General features: G+C 35.8%; 1 long non-coding RNA gene across 1 annotated transcript in view; it reads right to left on the reverse strand.

Moving 5' to 3' along the window:
* Positions 1-911: 911 nt before the first annotated feature.
* LOC135301763 (uncharacterized) overlaps positions 912-16,194 on the reverse strand; it is a 214,517-nt gene continuing 199,234 nt past the window's right edge. Inside the window, exons 5-6 of the long non-coding RNA XR_010363504.1 lie at positions 7,921-8,231; positions 912-2,690 (exon numbers count right to left, since the gene is read on the reverse strand). This is a non-coding gene — a long non-coding RNA (uncharacterized LOC135301763). The remainder of the gene's footprint in view (positions 2,691-7,920; positions 8,232-16,194) is intronic.

A 16,194-nucleotide genomic window follows, 5' to 3' on the forward strand; every position in this document is an offset into this window, starting at 1 on the left:
ACTTGGGAGAGTATAAATATGCAGACTGTCACACTTGGGAAATGCATTTTTCAGCGCAGGATTCTGTATGGGAGCTTAATGGATTTATGAAAAACCAGTGACATTGTGACTCTGCTTTTCTAATAATGGATCAAATTTCACCTTTTTTGGCCATAATTTAGACGGTAAAAACCACTTGGCCACAGTGTACATAATTACTTTCAGAAATTTACCAAGGACAAAATTAAAGGCATGAGTGCAGGCATGCTAAAAATTTGTCTATTATACTGTGGTTAGCTTTATTTTTCTAATATTTTGTGCTCTTCATGCACTGCTGCGGACTGAGAATCCAGGGTGGTGCGACGCAATTTGATGAGAGCTGTGTTTGTAGCAGTGAATATCCAGCCACATCTGCAGCATCTCTGACTAACAGCTCTTCAGGGTCTCTGACGCTATAAAAGACCTTCAGATAATTTGGCATAACTCTAGCAAAAAAAATCCAAACACACAAAGGAGGTCAGAGAAGATCCAACTCAATTTTTTCCTGAAGGAAATAGAAGTGACACTCTGATGTTTTGATTATATATATTTTTTTCTCAAGAGCTTCTCATATTTTTTGACTTTGCTATTAGTTCTTAAAAGGGCATTACTAGTATACTTGTTGGAGTTTGAGGATGAGAATTTTTGTTCTCCTTTTCTGACTTTCAAGAGTGATTAGAATTGATTAAGATCTGAAAAATCAAATCTTTGTAGAACTATTTTGAAATAGGATCTGAAGTAGCTTTCCTATTTCTCTGTCATTCTTGACTGCTCTATTTGCCTTATCAGTCTCTTTCAGTATCCAGGGTCACTTGCCTGTTCCTTAGTTAAACTCAATGGGCCAAATTCTGGCTTTTAAATATATACACATTTCTTGAAATGCCCACAGCTGTTTTGAGCTATTTTGCTGCATGACTTCCATCAAACTTGTAGACCTTCCACGAAATTTGCAGACCTGCATTCCTCAGCTGGCTTTGCAAATCTTGATTATTGCCTACAACCGGATTCCTGAATGTGTTTGCAGTAGCAAATCTTCAGCACTATAAACTGTAGGTTAATAAAAGATTATCTTTTTCATGCATCTCCATTGAAACATAAGCATTGACAATCACTGCTCTAAAACTATTTCCTTTTCAGCCTTCTTGAAAAAAAATACTTTGTTTTTTTCTTTTAATGAATGTCTAAGTTTCCATTAAAAAGCAAAACATTACAAAAGAACAACAATACACTTTAAAATTTTCATTAAAAAAATAAAACATTAAACATTACTAAAATGAAATCTTTTCCGAGTTTGAAAACAATTGTTGAAATTCAGAAGTCTAACACAAAACAAAATTTTCAGTCTTCACTACTCTCATTAAAACCTTTTGATTGCTAGTTATCCAACATCTTGCACACACCACATGGCCCAGAGGGGAAGGTTCTGCAAGGGCTGTCTGTCCAGTCTCAGTGCAGCAGGTCAGCACTGAAGGTGGGGTGTTACTTTTGGTCCTGATACTGGCTAGAAAAATATCCTGGGCATACCTGTGGTCCTTTGTACATCAATATGAAACTAATATCTTTGAAAAAGTACTTTTTGAACTATTGAGTATGAAGACTCATAAAAGGTAATTCTATAAATGCTATTCCTGGTTGTACACAATCCTCAGTTTTCAAATGTCACTGAAATAAAGTGGCTTTATTAAGCAAAACATCAATCTCATATGATTCATGTAGTATGGAAATTTAAGAACCTCTTTGGCAAGGGAATGAAGAGGAACTGATTTCCTATATACTGTACTCTGTTCTGCTAAACTGAAGAGAATTGCCAGCTGTACCATCTTCCCCATGGCTTAGTCTGGGAAATTTGTCCCATATATACCCTTTATATGGAGTTTTGCAGGTAGGACTGGCAAAAAAGTGCCTGCATTTGTATCCTGAAACAGCTCAACTCTTGACAGATCACAGACACAGAATTAGCAATTAGTGTCAGTTTTGCAACAGTTTAATAGTACTTTTATATTCTAATAAATGTAATAATAATCATCCCATAATAGATATAATAATATATAATAAATATTCTCTGCTTTAGAAGAAGTTTGAAGATCATTGAGTCACTTGTCACTCCCCATTACTATTATGTGCCTCATGCCATTCTTTATGTGTAATTAAATAATAAATTCTGTCCTAAGTAACATGATGGAAATTTGAAAGGTTTACATCAAATATAGAACAAACTACAGTTAATTTGCTTGTTGCTTTAATTTATTTATGGTGGAGTTAAATTAGGATTTTTTAAATTCCTCAACAGAATCCACATCAATTTAAAGGATGTGAGAAATGGTTAAGCAATTAGAAAGGATGCCATTCTATAAGCTATTTTTGAATTTGGCATTTATATATTCTTTCCAATGCATATCTAATTTTTTCTTTATGTGTTTTTTCTTTATGTATATTTTTTCTTACTTCTCTCTTCCCTGTTTTTTTTTTCCCTTGTAATTCAGGAAAACGGTCTCAGCAGAGGAATCAACTGGTTAAGTTGCTTATATGCTCTACTGGATACAAATCAGCAGGAATAAGGAGCAGTCAGACATCTCAGTGGGGTGTGAGTTCTCTGTGTGTTCCCTGGTTGAAATGCTGTCTTGGCTTCTGTGATGAAGTCTTTACTGTTTTCAGAGTAGCGTCTGTTTTTACTGAAATGAATAAAGAGAAAATAAAATAAACAACGAAAAAATCCCAAAAAACCTCAACAACCAAGAAGATCAAATCAGAGCAGGATATTTGAGTTATTTAATGTGATTTCCAGTGAAAAGGCAAACATATTTTTTGATAGTGTGTTCAGTCTAGAGAGTGCTGGACTGTAGACTGTTTCCAAATAGACATGCACATCTTGTGTGATGTAAGTCCTAGTCCAATTAGTGAAAGAACAAGTCTTTCAAAAGCAGCACAAGAGTCTAATGCACCTTTTTTAGCTTCGTAGATGGATCCATAAGCTCTCTGCACACCTGGGAGCATCAGTGCACATGCAGAGGAGCAAAACTCTGCCATTGTGACTTGATAAAAGCTTTGAAGTTAGCCATTGCAAAAGATGCTTTCTAGCGTGTCAGCAAGCAAAGAATTAAAAATAGTTAAGAATTGTAAAACAAGCATCTTTTTTTCCTTTCTACTTCTTTATTCTAGAACAATTAGTGAACAATTAGAACTAGAGGAATTTCAGTCTCCACTGAGATTGAACAAAGCTCCAAAGTTAATTCTATGAATAAACTTCCCCATAACTTCCATTTTAGTCTGCTTGCAGACTCAAGAAGACAGTGGTCTGATGAAATTTGTTTCATTCAGTCATGATTTTACTTTAAAAAAAAATGTTTTTACTCACATTTTTATTATTTTTCTTTTTTAAAAAATCCTCAATTATGTTCCCAAATATAAGAAACATATGCAAAAGGTATGATAGGTGATGAAATACTTTCCTATACACTAGAAATCAAAGGACATATTCATTTTCAAAAAGAACAAAAAAAAGAGATAGAATTAAAAATAGATAAGTAATAGAGAGTAAAAATAGATAAGTGTAGTATTTTCTATTCTGGTTTGGGAGATAAAGGATTTATCTGTAATACATAGTCTGATGAGGGACATTGAACAGATTGTCTTACAAATTCACAGGATTGCCTTGTGAAGTTTAACATATTTATCAAGAAAGTGATATGCTCTGGGTAGGACGATAAGTTTTATTGTGTTGCTATAAACTACTGAAGATATGTTTGGTATGTTTTACCCATTGTTCTACTTAAATTTTAATGGTGAATGGAAGTATAAATTAAATATTTGGTTTTTATTCATTACTATTTAAAGTTAATTACATAGTAAGTTTAACAGCAATCAGACTCATAAACACAGGCAAAAGCAAACCCCTCATTAGTCTTAAAAACATCAGTGTTTTAAATTTTCAGTCAACAGTTAAAATAGTCCACTGCAGGATAAAAAGTTTGCTTTCCTGTTGAATTAATTCTCCAGCAAAATAAGTCATTATAAGTATCTCACTGCTCATTCATCTCTCTGGAGCCAGGTCTGTCTGAACATGATACTTCAGAAAGTAGATCATACAGTCTACAAGTGGAAAGACCTTCCTTGTTTCCAGAAAGACTTCTAAAATTTAAATCAAAATTTTAAAATGTTTGCTATAGAGGAAAATCACAGAATGGAATCACAGAATAGCCTGAGTTGGAATTTATCTTAAAGGTGATCTACTTCTCACCCCACTGTCATGGGAACAGTCAAAAAATGTGGAACACTTCATGAATTTGCATGTCATGTTAGAGCAGTTTAAAATTCCATTTGAATTTTTGAATCAAAAGTCCATTCTTGTTTCATGATGCAAATTATAGTGCTGGTCTATATTCCCAGAAATCATCAGTGATAGAGGAAACCAAGGCAGAGGGATAATTTTGGAAAGCAGATGCACAACAATTTCTGAAATTAAAAAAAGTCACTCAGTTTATTCAAGGATGAACCAATAAAACAAGCTGTTTATCTAACAGCAATCACATTAGATGTCGAGACTTTAACATCACAGCAGATAAAATTCTATTTTACAAATGCTTTATCTGAAGTAGTAAATTGTATGCTAGATGCCTGCACGTGTATGCATATGTACTGGAGACACAAATTGAATTATCCAGCTTTTTTGGCTCATAAAAATCCATTAAAAAGTTTTGGCTCTATAGCTAACAGGATTTGTTAATAACTTTGTTGTTTCTGTTTTAATATTCAAATGCCAGGCTGATGTCTCAGTGTAATTTCTCAGAGATATCGGGTGGTGTGTAGAAAGAACTGTACATCACAGTATACTATTGGATCTCTCAGAGCACAGTAATTTAGGAAAGAGGGGGTTTTGTATAAGAAACATAACATTGTGTTCTTAAAAAGTCAGATAAAGAAAACATCATGAATATAAATCTTAGGGTTATCAAGGGAAACACGGAATTAAGACTGAAATCAACCACTGTTTTTCACTTCATAAAATCAGAATACATGTGATGCAAATTTGGCAATGGTAAGAGCACAATATCTAGCCTACAAAACCTGAAAATCCTTTTCTGCTTTGCCTCTGATCCCTTTGATTTTGCTCTTTATGTTTTGCAAAATCCCTTGAGAGCAGGATTCCGCAACATGGATGATGCTGCCCACTGAGAAGTCTCTTTTGAATTCAGGAACAGAAGACAAAACTGTAGGAAGAAAGGGCCATATTCAATAGAGCTGCTGATTTGAAGAGCAAAGCAATATAGTGAATACACAAGGAATGTGCTGTAACTTATAATATTGCTAAAGAAAATGAGAAAATGAATACAAATCTGATCTCATGTTACATGATACTTGCAGAAGTAATGGAAGTGACAGCAGGTGTGCATCTCCTGTTGAAGTTTTGTAGCTGGAGATCTTCCCTTGAGTGGGCAATGTGGGCTTTAGCATTTGGTGAGAAATGCTTTGAATAGGAGCAGCATGAAAACCCATTGAACAAAATACACAGAAAATATACAGAAAAGGCAAACAAAGGATAACACCCCTACCTCAAATACTTTCAGGTTTCTCTTGCACATACATTTTCCCTGCACTCTGGTATGAAAGATCTTAATATTGTCCTCTTCTGTCTGTCAAGCATGTGCTAGATGTGGTGACTTTGCATATTATATTTTACTATGTTTATATAAGTGAGAGAAATATGCAGATATGTTGTGCAACCTGGTTTTGGTTTGGAAGACTAGTATAAGTGAAAATTTTACAGTTAGGTGTTTTTCAATATTGCCAAAGTGGACAGAAAACAGTTAATAAATGAGGTTGTGGGAGCAATGACAGAAAACGGAAAAAGCAAAATAAAAATGAATTAAAAAAAAAAATCTACATTCTCTTCCAGTTTTTGAGTTGGTGCTTTCTTCAAAGCAGTGGTGTGTTGGGCACTGTTAATGTTTCAGAAGGTATACTAGAAATGAATAACACTGTGTGGAACCACAATGCCCAGCAGATACGTGAACTGTACTGTGAAAACTGGCAGGTCCTTGACAACCTTTGCTTGTCTGCATAATGGTTAGAGGCAATGATTTTGATCTGACTTTGCAAAACAGACATACATGCAATGAGCATCAGCTGAGATAGTGAATAGCTCCTAAAACAAGCCTTTGCATTCTCCCAGGATAGCTGCATTCTTCAGTGCTAGTGATAACAACTGTCTAGAGTTTGCTGTGAGAACCCGTGCCAGTAAGATCAGAGGAGTCTTCTAATTGACTTCAAATAGAATAATCTGAGTGAGGGCTTTCTGTAAACACCACAGCAGTATTTTTCAGCTCTACACTAATAGCATATCTCTAACCTCACACGAGATTTTCAGAGGGGCCAAGGTGATTCATTAGTTGCCAAAAATGACAGAGATCAGTGCAATCCAGCATTGCTGCCAAAATGGCACCACCCTGTTATTTTGCCATTAGTGCAAAGAGAAATGTGAGGGTTAGTTTTCTATTTGAATGTTATAAAGTCCAAAAGGCCATGATCACAGTAGAAGAGTTATTGTTACTGGCTCCAAATATTAGGGACAGTTAACTTTATTATAGCAAAACTATGCTGCATGCCTGGTTTTGAGACAATATGTACTTCTGTGACCACTTACACATAGCTGCAGTGTATTTTATTTTCACAGAGTTCAGTATGGCTAGAAATATGAAATTATCTATCTTCACTGTAGAACTTTGTTGTTGAGAATTTTTGCCCTCATTTGCCTCTCCTACAAAAATACAGACATGTAAATAGCAAGTATTCATGCCCTAAGGAGAGAATGAAAGCATTTCAGAGATCAAGGTAGGACTGAACGTGGGAAAGAATTAGATATGGAACCTTTTACTGAGCTCCTTTGATTCCAGTTCTAGTATCAAATTAGTCATGATCATGTATTGCATAAAGAAAGGCAAATAATCTTTCCTTCTCTATTTCTGCATTTTTCGCATAGCACAAAGTCATAGATCAGTACAAGGAATACACAATGTAAACAATTTTAACAGCTTGTCTTTTGCAGAGTTCATCAACTTAGAAATGTACATAGCAAAGCCCATGCTGTGCCAAAAGCAGTCTGTTTGTACCTGGCTTCAAGAAACAGTTTTTACCCAAGGTATAACATTATTAATCTGTTGTCTAATGGTACTCAGCAAGCTGTGGTGTTCTCTCCTGACTTCAAACACCTCAAAGAAACCAAATACATTATGATCATCCTCTCGCAATGACCTCAGCATGAACAGAGAAAGTTCAGTAGAAACACACAGTTCTGTGACAGAGTCCAATTAATGCAACTGAATAGTTACATTGAAAGGTTTTTTTAGATTTTAGAATTATTAGTTGCTTCTTATATGTTTTATATGTTTACATGTCATACTCTATTTCTTGACAGTGAAATGGCTTAAAAGGTGTGATTCTTGGCCTGGTCCTGTGCAGGGTCAGGAACTGAATTTTGATGATGCCCCTGGGTCCCTTCCAGCTCAGGGTACTCTATGATTCTGTGACTCACTTTATCAGTACTGGAAAAAACATGTGCTTATTTGAATTCTAGGGAAGGAATATAAACCCTTTTTGACACCATGGTCCAGCACAATCCAAAAAACAATTTTGCTCTCAGAAGGATTTCTAATTTTCAGCTATAAGTTCTAGCATCCCAAAATGCTTCTCTGAAATTGATTCTTTGGAAATGGAAGAGAATAGATACTTCCTTAACATAGTAATTTTTGAGTGGGTTCTTTGTATAGAGTATGACAAGAGATTGATTTTAGCCTACTGAAGCCAAGTTCCATAAGTCTCATAGAGCCTGTGGAGAAAGATAGATATCCTTCCAGAAACAATTTCCAAAATCCCGCTCTGAAAAACTTCATTGGAGGAGGTTCTTACCTTTGGAACCTATAGAAGAAACCCATGGAGATTAGGTTCACTGGCTCACATTTTCATTTAGAAACATCCTACTGAATTTCCTTTTCCTCCAGGTCTTCCTTTTTCTGTGATCGTTATATCTTTGCCATATAGTCATGGATTTGTTAGTGAGCTTTTTAAGGAAGTAAGTATTCACCTTTGTGTGAGGAGCCACTGAAAGAGAGGACCCTGACATCCTAGCAGCAGAGGGTCTGAAGCTGTGATTTCTGAGATTTTCACTGTCTTCATCAGCTGAAAATGGACGGCACTGGAGAAGCATCTCTGTTCAGGCACTGAAAAATAGTAAATATATTTTCTTTGCTTCATTTTTTTGTATGAAAACCACTTTTTTAAAGCATATTTTTCACAGACAAATTAAAATACACTTCCTTACTATCACAGCAAATACCAGTTTTAAATGGGAAAAATGGTCTTCAGAGAGGAAACACAAGACAGTGCAGCACATTTGTAATTTTTACTTGAAAAGTCCATCACTATTTTATTTTCCTTCTTGTTGTTATTTTAGAAAATCATCTGTGACCTCTGCTGTGATGAAGTGGCTGTCATATTAGACACTACTTACAAACCCAGACATTTTGGTTAACATTCATTCTGTTTTATTCACACAATAGTTTGCTAGTCTAAATATGTTTGGAAATGATGGTTTATCTGCTATTTTATTTTGTTAAAGCAAAACACTTCTAAACATCTGTTTTACTGTCTGTCCAGGCAGGATATTCAGATTCCTTGAGATGCACATTCTTTAACTGATCTCCAGAACTGTAAATCAATAATCAGATTAGTAGCTTCTAACAGAAAGCAAGGGATTTGCTCTTCCTGACTGACAGCAGTCATGTTGCTCATAATTAGGATTAGTCCTTTCAGGAGACTGAAGATTACAATGATCCGTACACTACAGTATTTTTTTTCTTCTTCAATGTCTCTTCCAGCTCTTTATTCCAACTTGGACAGTACTATATGACTTATGTCTCTGCTCCCAAGATCACCCAACAAACAAAAGAGAGCATGATGTTTGCTTTTTAAATGGATAGAATTTGGCGTTATGAAAGAAACTCCCAGCAGGATGGCCTCCCCTGCTGAAATATGTCAGTAGCCATCTCTCATTATCCAAATGGCCTTTTTGATGAATGGCAGCAGCAGTCTTTCCTTGTTATAGCTAGTTAGCTGAATGCTCATCACTATTGTTTTAGCATAATTATCTTCAGGGTTAGGTGGAGGCCAGACTGTTCCGCATTAATGTTACAATACTGGAGTTGATTTTTGTTCATGACTGTTAGCACCAAGGCATGAAAATAGATTGTGAATACTGAAAAAAACAATCCATCATTTAGTCATGCAGAATGTGTAAGAACATTTTTTTATTCATTCCTCTTCTAGAAGGTATTACGTTAAAAATTCTTTGAAGTGTGTAAACTTATAGTCATGTCAAATCAAATGCTACTAATCTGTTGAGCAGGAAGGAATTAATATATTTTCAGGAATGTTTGTATCTCCCTGACTTGTTTGAACTAAATCTCCTGATGTCGCTGCGTTTCTGAGAAGGGGGAGAGAAAAGGAAGGAGAGGGGTGCAGTTCATTAGTTAAGAAATGTGAAGTGACTGTGTTACTTGAAGTTGTAATAATGGAAAAGTTTTGATAGTTTGAGACCTTATTGCAAAAAAAGGGTGGGGGAAGGTGGGGGGATTTCTGTGCTAATCTCTTGATAATATATTACATGTCCCCTTACTGTAAAACCTCAGTGCACCACCTCAGACTGCATGCCTCTTATATAAGCTGTTATTTGAATTATGAAACCAAGATCTGATTGCAATTCACTTAGGGGGAAATAAGCCTCATAGGGTCTATTCAAATTTTCAGAGAAGGCACGTGTTTGTGGTGCTCTTATATCCTCCTCCGTTTGCTATGTAATCCTGCCAGATCAGCCACAGAGGGAAGAGGTCCCAGGCACTATATCCCCATGGGGAGCAGGAGGAAATGGGAGGAAAAGGGGGCATCCAAGGCATTGGACCTAGTCATGTACAATATGTAGGGAGGTCTTTTTTTTTTGTTGAGTCAGGGTTTTTTTCTAGCACAAGAATTTGAGATTTTTTTTCTAAATTCATTATTTGAAACTACGAACTGTGGGATTTCTCTAAGCTGTCCTAACAAGCTGCAGTTTCCTCCATATGAGCAAGAGGAAACACTCCTTTCAGAACCCAGAGATTTAACCTGAACAGATGAAGTATTTGTATCTTTTTTTTTTTTCTCTTTTTTCCATGCCTGGCCCACCTAAGATTTTGGAATTACTACATTCAAGTGAGGTGTGTTCTTATGTAGCTTTGTTTCAGTGAAGGAGACAGGTACACAGAATGCACATGAATTTAAGAAGTGTTGTGAAGAACTGTCTTGCTTGTGTAGTAGGGATCTGGAGAATGAATTCAAAACAAAACCTGCCTGATCGGAGAAGATGTTCCCATTGTGGCAAGATTAGGAAATAGGGGCATGGGAATGCTGAGATGTCTGTATGGTGCTAGACATGAAAAGCATTGTCCAAAGAGCCAGAAATACATACATCAGAGTAAGAAATTAGTTTCAGCAGTTTGCAGGACAGCCTCCAGCCACTTAAAATAACTTCTTTTTGGTTTGGGGTTTTTTCCCCCCCATTATTTAAATAAATATTTTTAGTTTCAGAAGGAAGGTATGCATTATTCAAATGACAGTTCTGGTACAATTTATTCAGATGCAGAAAGCTCTTTAAATTGATTTTGAAATTCATAGCAGAAGAGAGGAAAAAGGTGGGTGGGAGCACAAGCTATCTTACCCAATACATACAAAGATAATTGTATATTTCATATCTTAACAGAATTATATTTTCTGGTCTCCAAAGTGCTAAAGAACATTAGCTATTCTTGGCATTGACTTTAATTAAACATATTTTTAGCCATAAACATGTATGTAACAAGTTGCTTATTGAAGAAAGTTTTCTTATCACCATTCAAAACAATGAAGGGAAGGGAAGGGAAGGGAAGGGAAGGGAAGGGAAGGGAAGGGAAGGGAAGGGAAGGGAAGGGAAGGGAAGGGAAGGGAAGGGAAGGGAAGGGAAGGGAAGGGAAGGGAAGGGAAGGGAAGGGAAGGGAAGGGAAGGGAAGGGAAGGGAAGGGAAGGGAAGGGAAGGGAAGGGAAGGGAAGGGAAGGGAAGGGAAGGGAAGGGAAGGGAAGGGAAGGGAAGGGAAGGGAAGGGAAGGGAAGGGAAGGGAAGGGAAGGATATGCCGTTTAGCAATTTTGTGGGTTATGAGCATTTAAAATTGAATTGGAATACAGTGGGAATATTGCCCACCTTATATTAATGATAAATTTGTGTTGCAGTTATTGTTACTGAGGAAGAACTTTATTTAGTTCTGTCATACTGTATGCATTTTTCCCAGCCATTTATATTAGGAACAGCTTTTGTATGTCAAGTAAGTGAACCTGGCTCTCATCTGTAACTGATTTACTGCTCTTGCCTTCAGGGCCATCATCTTAGTGGAACCAGAGGACATATCAGCTTTGACATACTTTACAGGAAGTTTTTTTGAAAATATCAGGCTTGCCAAACCCTAAGGTCGTCAGTCAAACAGTCACTGACTGAGTAAAAGCTGAGAAGTCCTTGAGGTCTGGACCACTGTTTAACATCAGATTACAAGCATCTCTTATTTAATAAAAATTTAAAGGATGGCCTCAAGCTCAGAAAGCCATTGTGCACGTCTGTCTTTAAGCATGTGTGAAGTCCTGCTGATTTGAATATGAGTACTTCCTGCAGCAGAAGGCCATGGGAAGTTGGAGAAAAGTATGTGCAAGATCAAATGTCATCTTCTTGGGTTTTGATCTCCTTGTGAGGTCTGAGTACAGTAGCGTCCTTTTTTTTTTTTTTTTTTGCATGAGATCTTGAGATCATTTTCCTACCACATAAAAATATACTTAACAGAAAGCAGAGTCCTGATTCAAAGGCTAGTGTTGCTTGTCACAGTTATTTGGATAGACAGATATTTTGCTGAATGGACTCCTGACGTGCATGTGTGTATAAGTGCTGTGAGCTCTCACCAGGAGCTTCAGGCTCTGTGTGTAACAGCTCAGACACTGGGTTTAGATTTCTTGAAATGCTGATTTTTTGCTATCACAAAACATGTGTGTAAGAGACTTAAAATTAGCAATCCAGGAAAAAAAGAGACACTGGAGTAAAAAGAAAAAAAAAAAAGCAAAAAGCTATTTAGGCAAAAAATTATTGAGGTAAAAATAATTTTAATATTTTTTGGAATGTATATGCAGTACAAATTCCCACTAGTGTTCTATGCCTCTTATGCCTTGCTCTGTTTTTAATGACATAAATTTCCCACAAGGAACACAAATAGGAAACTGAGGGAGAAAATAAACAATGATCTACTTTGAGGTTTGTGTTATTGCTGTCACTATGGTGTCAGAAAGCCTTCTATGTAAAACAGGCATGTTTTGTAATCAGAAATTTTCTAGGGTACTTCATAACCACCAAAAGGAAATTTGAAAAGAATTTACATTAAGACTGGAGGCTTAGAATATGTTTTCATTTAGAAATAAAGGAAAGTGATGTTCAGATTTCGAAGGGATTAAAATTGAGTGTTGCAAAAGTTTGTTGAATTTTTTTCCTCTAGTTTTTCAATCTTATAGGCTATGGGAGAAGAACTGGTTTTGTCTTGACATCATAAAGGTTGTGTTATAGTCATCTTATTTTATGTGCCTAATTACAGCCATTTAGATATGTTAAAATAACTGAATGTTAAATAACTTTAGTTTAAAAATATCTGTTTTCCTGATATATATTCTATTTCTAAAGTTTTCTACTATAATGAATATCTGTACCTGCCTCAAAATGTTTTTTTTTTAAATAAAATTCGTATTTGTTTTCTTCTAGTGTGTCCATGATTTTACTCTCAATCATTTCAACACCCTGCATATCTATGTAGGTAGCTGGAGTTGTATGCATTGCCTTTGAAAGGAAAAGAAGATGAGATCAAGTTTGTGTTGTGAAGCATTTGGCTGTGTATCTTTCTATAAAATGGCATTGTACAATTTTTAATGCAGTATCTCAGACACTAAGTGGTTTGGTCTCCTTTCCTCTCTAGAACAGAATTTGATACCTGGCTTTCTCCCAAAACTAAGACAATTATAATGTGGGAACTCAACCTGCTGAACTTGGGAGGGAGTGGATAATTGTTGTTGTAGGTGTTCACATACCAGAGCATTTATATCTACTCCTGTTTGTTTCTAGCAACCCTTACCTCAGCAAATTTGGCAAATCTCTTCATTTAGCCCACATCTCTATTGTTTACAGACTAATTGTGGATTCAGCATTTGCTCATAGAGCACTACTGTAGTGTCTCAGGAATGTCTCCTTCAGAGAGAACAGAGATTGTTTTCTTTGCCTGGAATATAATTTACTGAAAAAATCCCAACTGTTTGACTTCATCTGGAATCACTACAGAGCTGTGAAGAAAGCGTAACAACATACAGAAAGTAAAACTGCTGTCATTGCCAGTTTGTGAAGAAGTGCTTGCTGAAAAATTATTCTGTCTTAAGGTCACTAACACTTAAAGATTGTCAGGAAGTTCCATGACTTTGAAAAATAAATAATTTTTATCTGGAGTTCTTGGTTGGTGTGAATCAAGCTTAGTTGTGCACATGATATTACTGATAAAGAGATATTAGAGTTAAATAACATAACTCTTGCAGTAGTGCTTTTGATCAATATTTTACTGTACACAATGGGTATTTGGGAATATTTGCATCAAGCTGTCAGTGATCATTTCCCAGGCATTTTTTACAGAAGATCTCATACATTAAATGTGTGCTTAAACTTTGTGTTTGCAGCCTGCACCTAGAAAGTAAAATTCAGCCTATACTTTTAGAAATTCAGTACTTTTTAAAGGCTTTATTTATTTATTTGAATGTCCTATTTTCCTGAAATCTTCCTCTAATGTAGTGGAATTGGAACCTTAGAAAAGAGCACAAAACATGACCCCAGTATCCTGTGCAGACCTCTTATACAACCAAATGTACCCCAGTTGTACCCACCACTTAAATCCACAGAAGAAACAGATCCACACTCATGAACCTATTTGCATAACCATGGACCAAATTTCAATGTAATTGGCTTATTCAAATCACATTAGCAGGAAATGAAGATCAAAAAATGCAAAGAATGAAGGCAGTTGCAGCCTTATCTAAAATCTCCTACACATAGGTAGTCTATTCACTTTCTGAAAGTTCTGGGAATCAGACCAAAAGTTAAAGAAAGTAGCATTAAAATAAGGCTGCAATGTTGGAAATTATAAACAGATTTGGGCCCTCTTAAAGCTTCCAGTGTGTGAAGGATTTGTGTACCTTAACACCACCTTTGTATAGCCTATTTTCAGTAAAAGGTAGAATAATGTCTCCAGGTAAATTTCCTTATATATCATATGGATTTTAAATAATTTTTACTGATTTTATCTTTTCAGGATAAAGTTATGAGTGTCTGCTTAAGAGTTGTGCATGAAAACTTATTCTCAAATGTCCATAGTTTGAAAGAACATTGTATAACATAACAAAAAATTATCCAGTACTCTGTAGTTTTGGTGGGGTAAGACTAGTATGTTCATATTTAAAAGAGAACCTCCTACACAACTATTTCCACTTAAGGCTTGTCATCTTGTACATGTGATATCATGTAATTTCTTTTGAAGTCTGTTACTAATTTAATAACATTATGAAAGAGTGAAATTTCACCATAAAATAACTCTCAATATTCAGCAAATTTCAACAATTATGTCCAAGGAAACTTTGTAAACAGTGTAAGTTTACATAAAGGTTTAAACATACCCATGTTAAAGATTCTTAGCCAATTTGAACCATCTGAAATCTTGTTATAAGCAGTTAGTACAAGGAACTACTCAAAGGAGAGAGTGGACATAGTAGAAAAAAAAAAGTAAGTTGTACTATTTGCTTTCCCAAAAAATAACATGAACATACCATAGTAAATGAATGCAAACCCCCAGAAGACAAAATTAGGCAAAAAATCTTGCAGAAAATATAAGATGGTTTTTGAAGCTTCAGTCATAACAAATATGTTCATATAAGCAACTAAAATTCTTGGAGATCTTGCCATTTTTGCCCTCCAGTTCCACAAATTGTTTTCCAGCATACTTCCAGGTCTTTGCTCTGTACCCTCTCCCTGCTCTGTAAGTTAGGTGACTGGCTGGAGGAGGATATCAAACTCCTACACATGCTATAGAACATAATTTCCCTATTCCCTGGGGTTTCCAGTCCCCTCTGCTCCTGACCTTTTCTTTTTTGTTTCGGCTCTGACTTAATCTTCTGCACATGACCCCATTTCCCTTCCTATATCTTCTTCTGAAACTTCCACATCTTTTTCTTGTTCTGTTCCCCTCACTCAGCTTTCTGCACAAATGATTTTACTGCATTCCCCTTTCTCCATCAGTCTCTAACACCCTACCTGTAGCTGAATATCCTTCCTTTTCTTTTGATCATATCTGGTCTTTCTTAATTTGAGTCTAACACTTTTTATGGTGATTCTCTAGATCAGGAGGGCAAAACACCAAAGGGAGAGAGGAAATTAAATCACCAACAAATGAGAAATTAAATCACCAACAGTCTTCTACAGATTGGTTGCTGCCAGTCTTCTCCCTATTCATTTTAGTCCTTCATGAAGTTTCCTTCTGAGAGTTAGAAGGAAGCTACTGATATTTTATGAAGAGAGACTTTCAAGAGGTGTGAAGTTGAGTACTTTTTAGTATCTCTTGAAGGGATGTCAAAAATGTAAAATGTCTGTCACCCACATATGAGGTCATTGCTTCTTTCTCTGCAAATAAAGAGGCATTGATAGGTTTTTAGCAATCAATCAATAGGGTAGCAACAAAAAAATGATCTGAAATTGTCTTCCTTTTACATGAAATCCACAGCTGCCTCTTCTTAACTAAGCCTCATTTCTTTACTGCCTAGAAGAAAACGGTAACATTTTCTTCAATTATGTGAGAAATAACTGGAATGGTTTTGGTAAAATTTCCCATTACTGAAGTATTCAGCCTAAACAGTTAAATTTGGGCAAGATTATAAACAACTGAAAATGTGGCTTCATAAAAAGAAGGCTCAAGCTTGTAATTTATACAATATGACAGTTCGACACATGGTATTGCTCTGTAACATGACATAAGCCAAATGTTAAGAGCTGTAATTTGAATGAGAAG

This window comes from Passer domesticus, chromosome 5, assembly GCF_036417665.1.
Source record: "Passer domesticus isolate bPasDom1 chromosome 5, bPasDom1.hap1, whole genome shotgun sequence".
Classification (NCBI taxonomy): Eukaryota; Metazoa; Chordata; class Aves; order Passeriformes; family Passeridae; genus Passer; species Passer domesticus.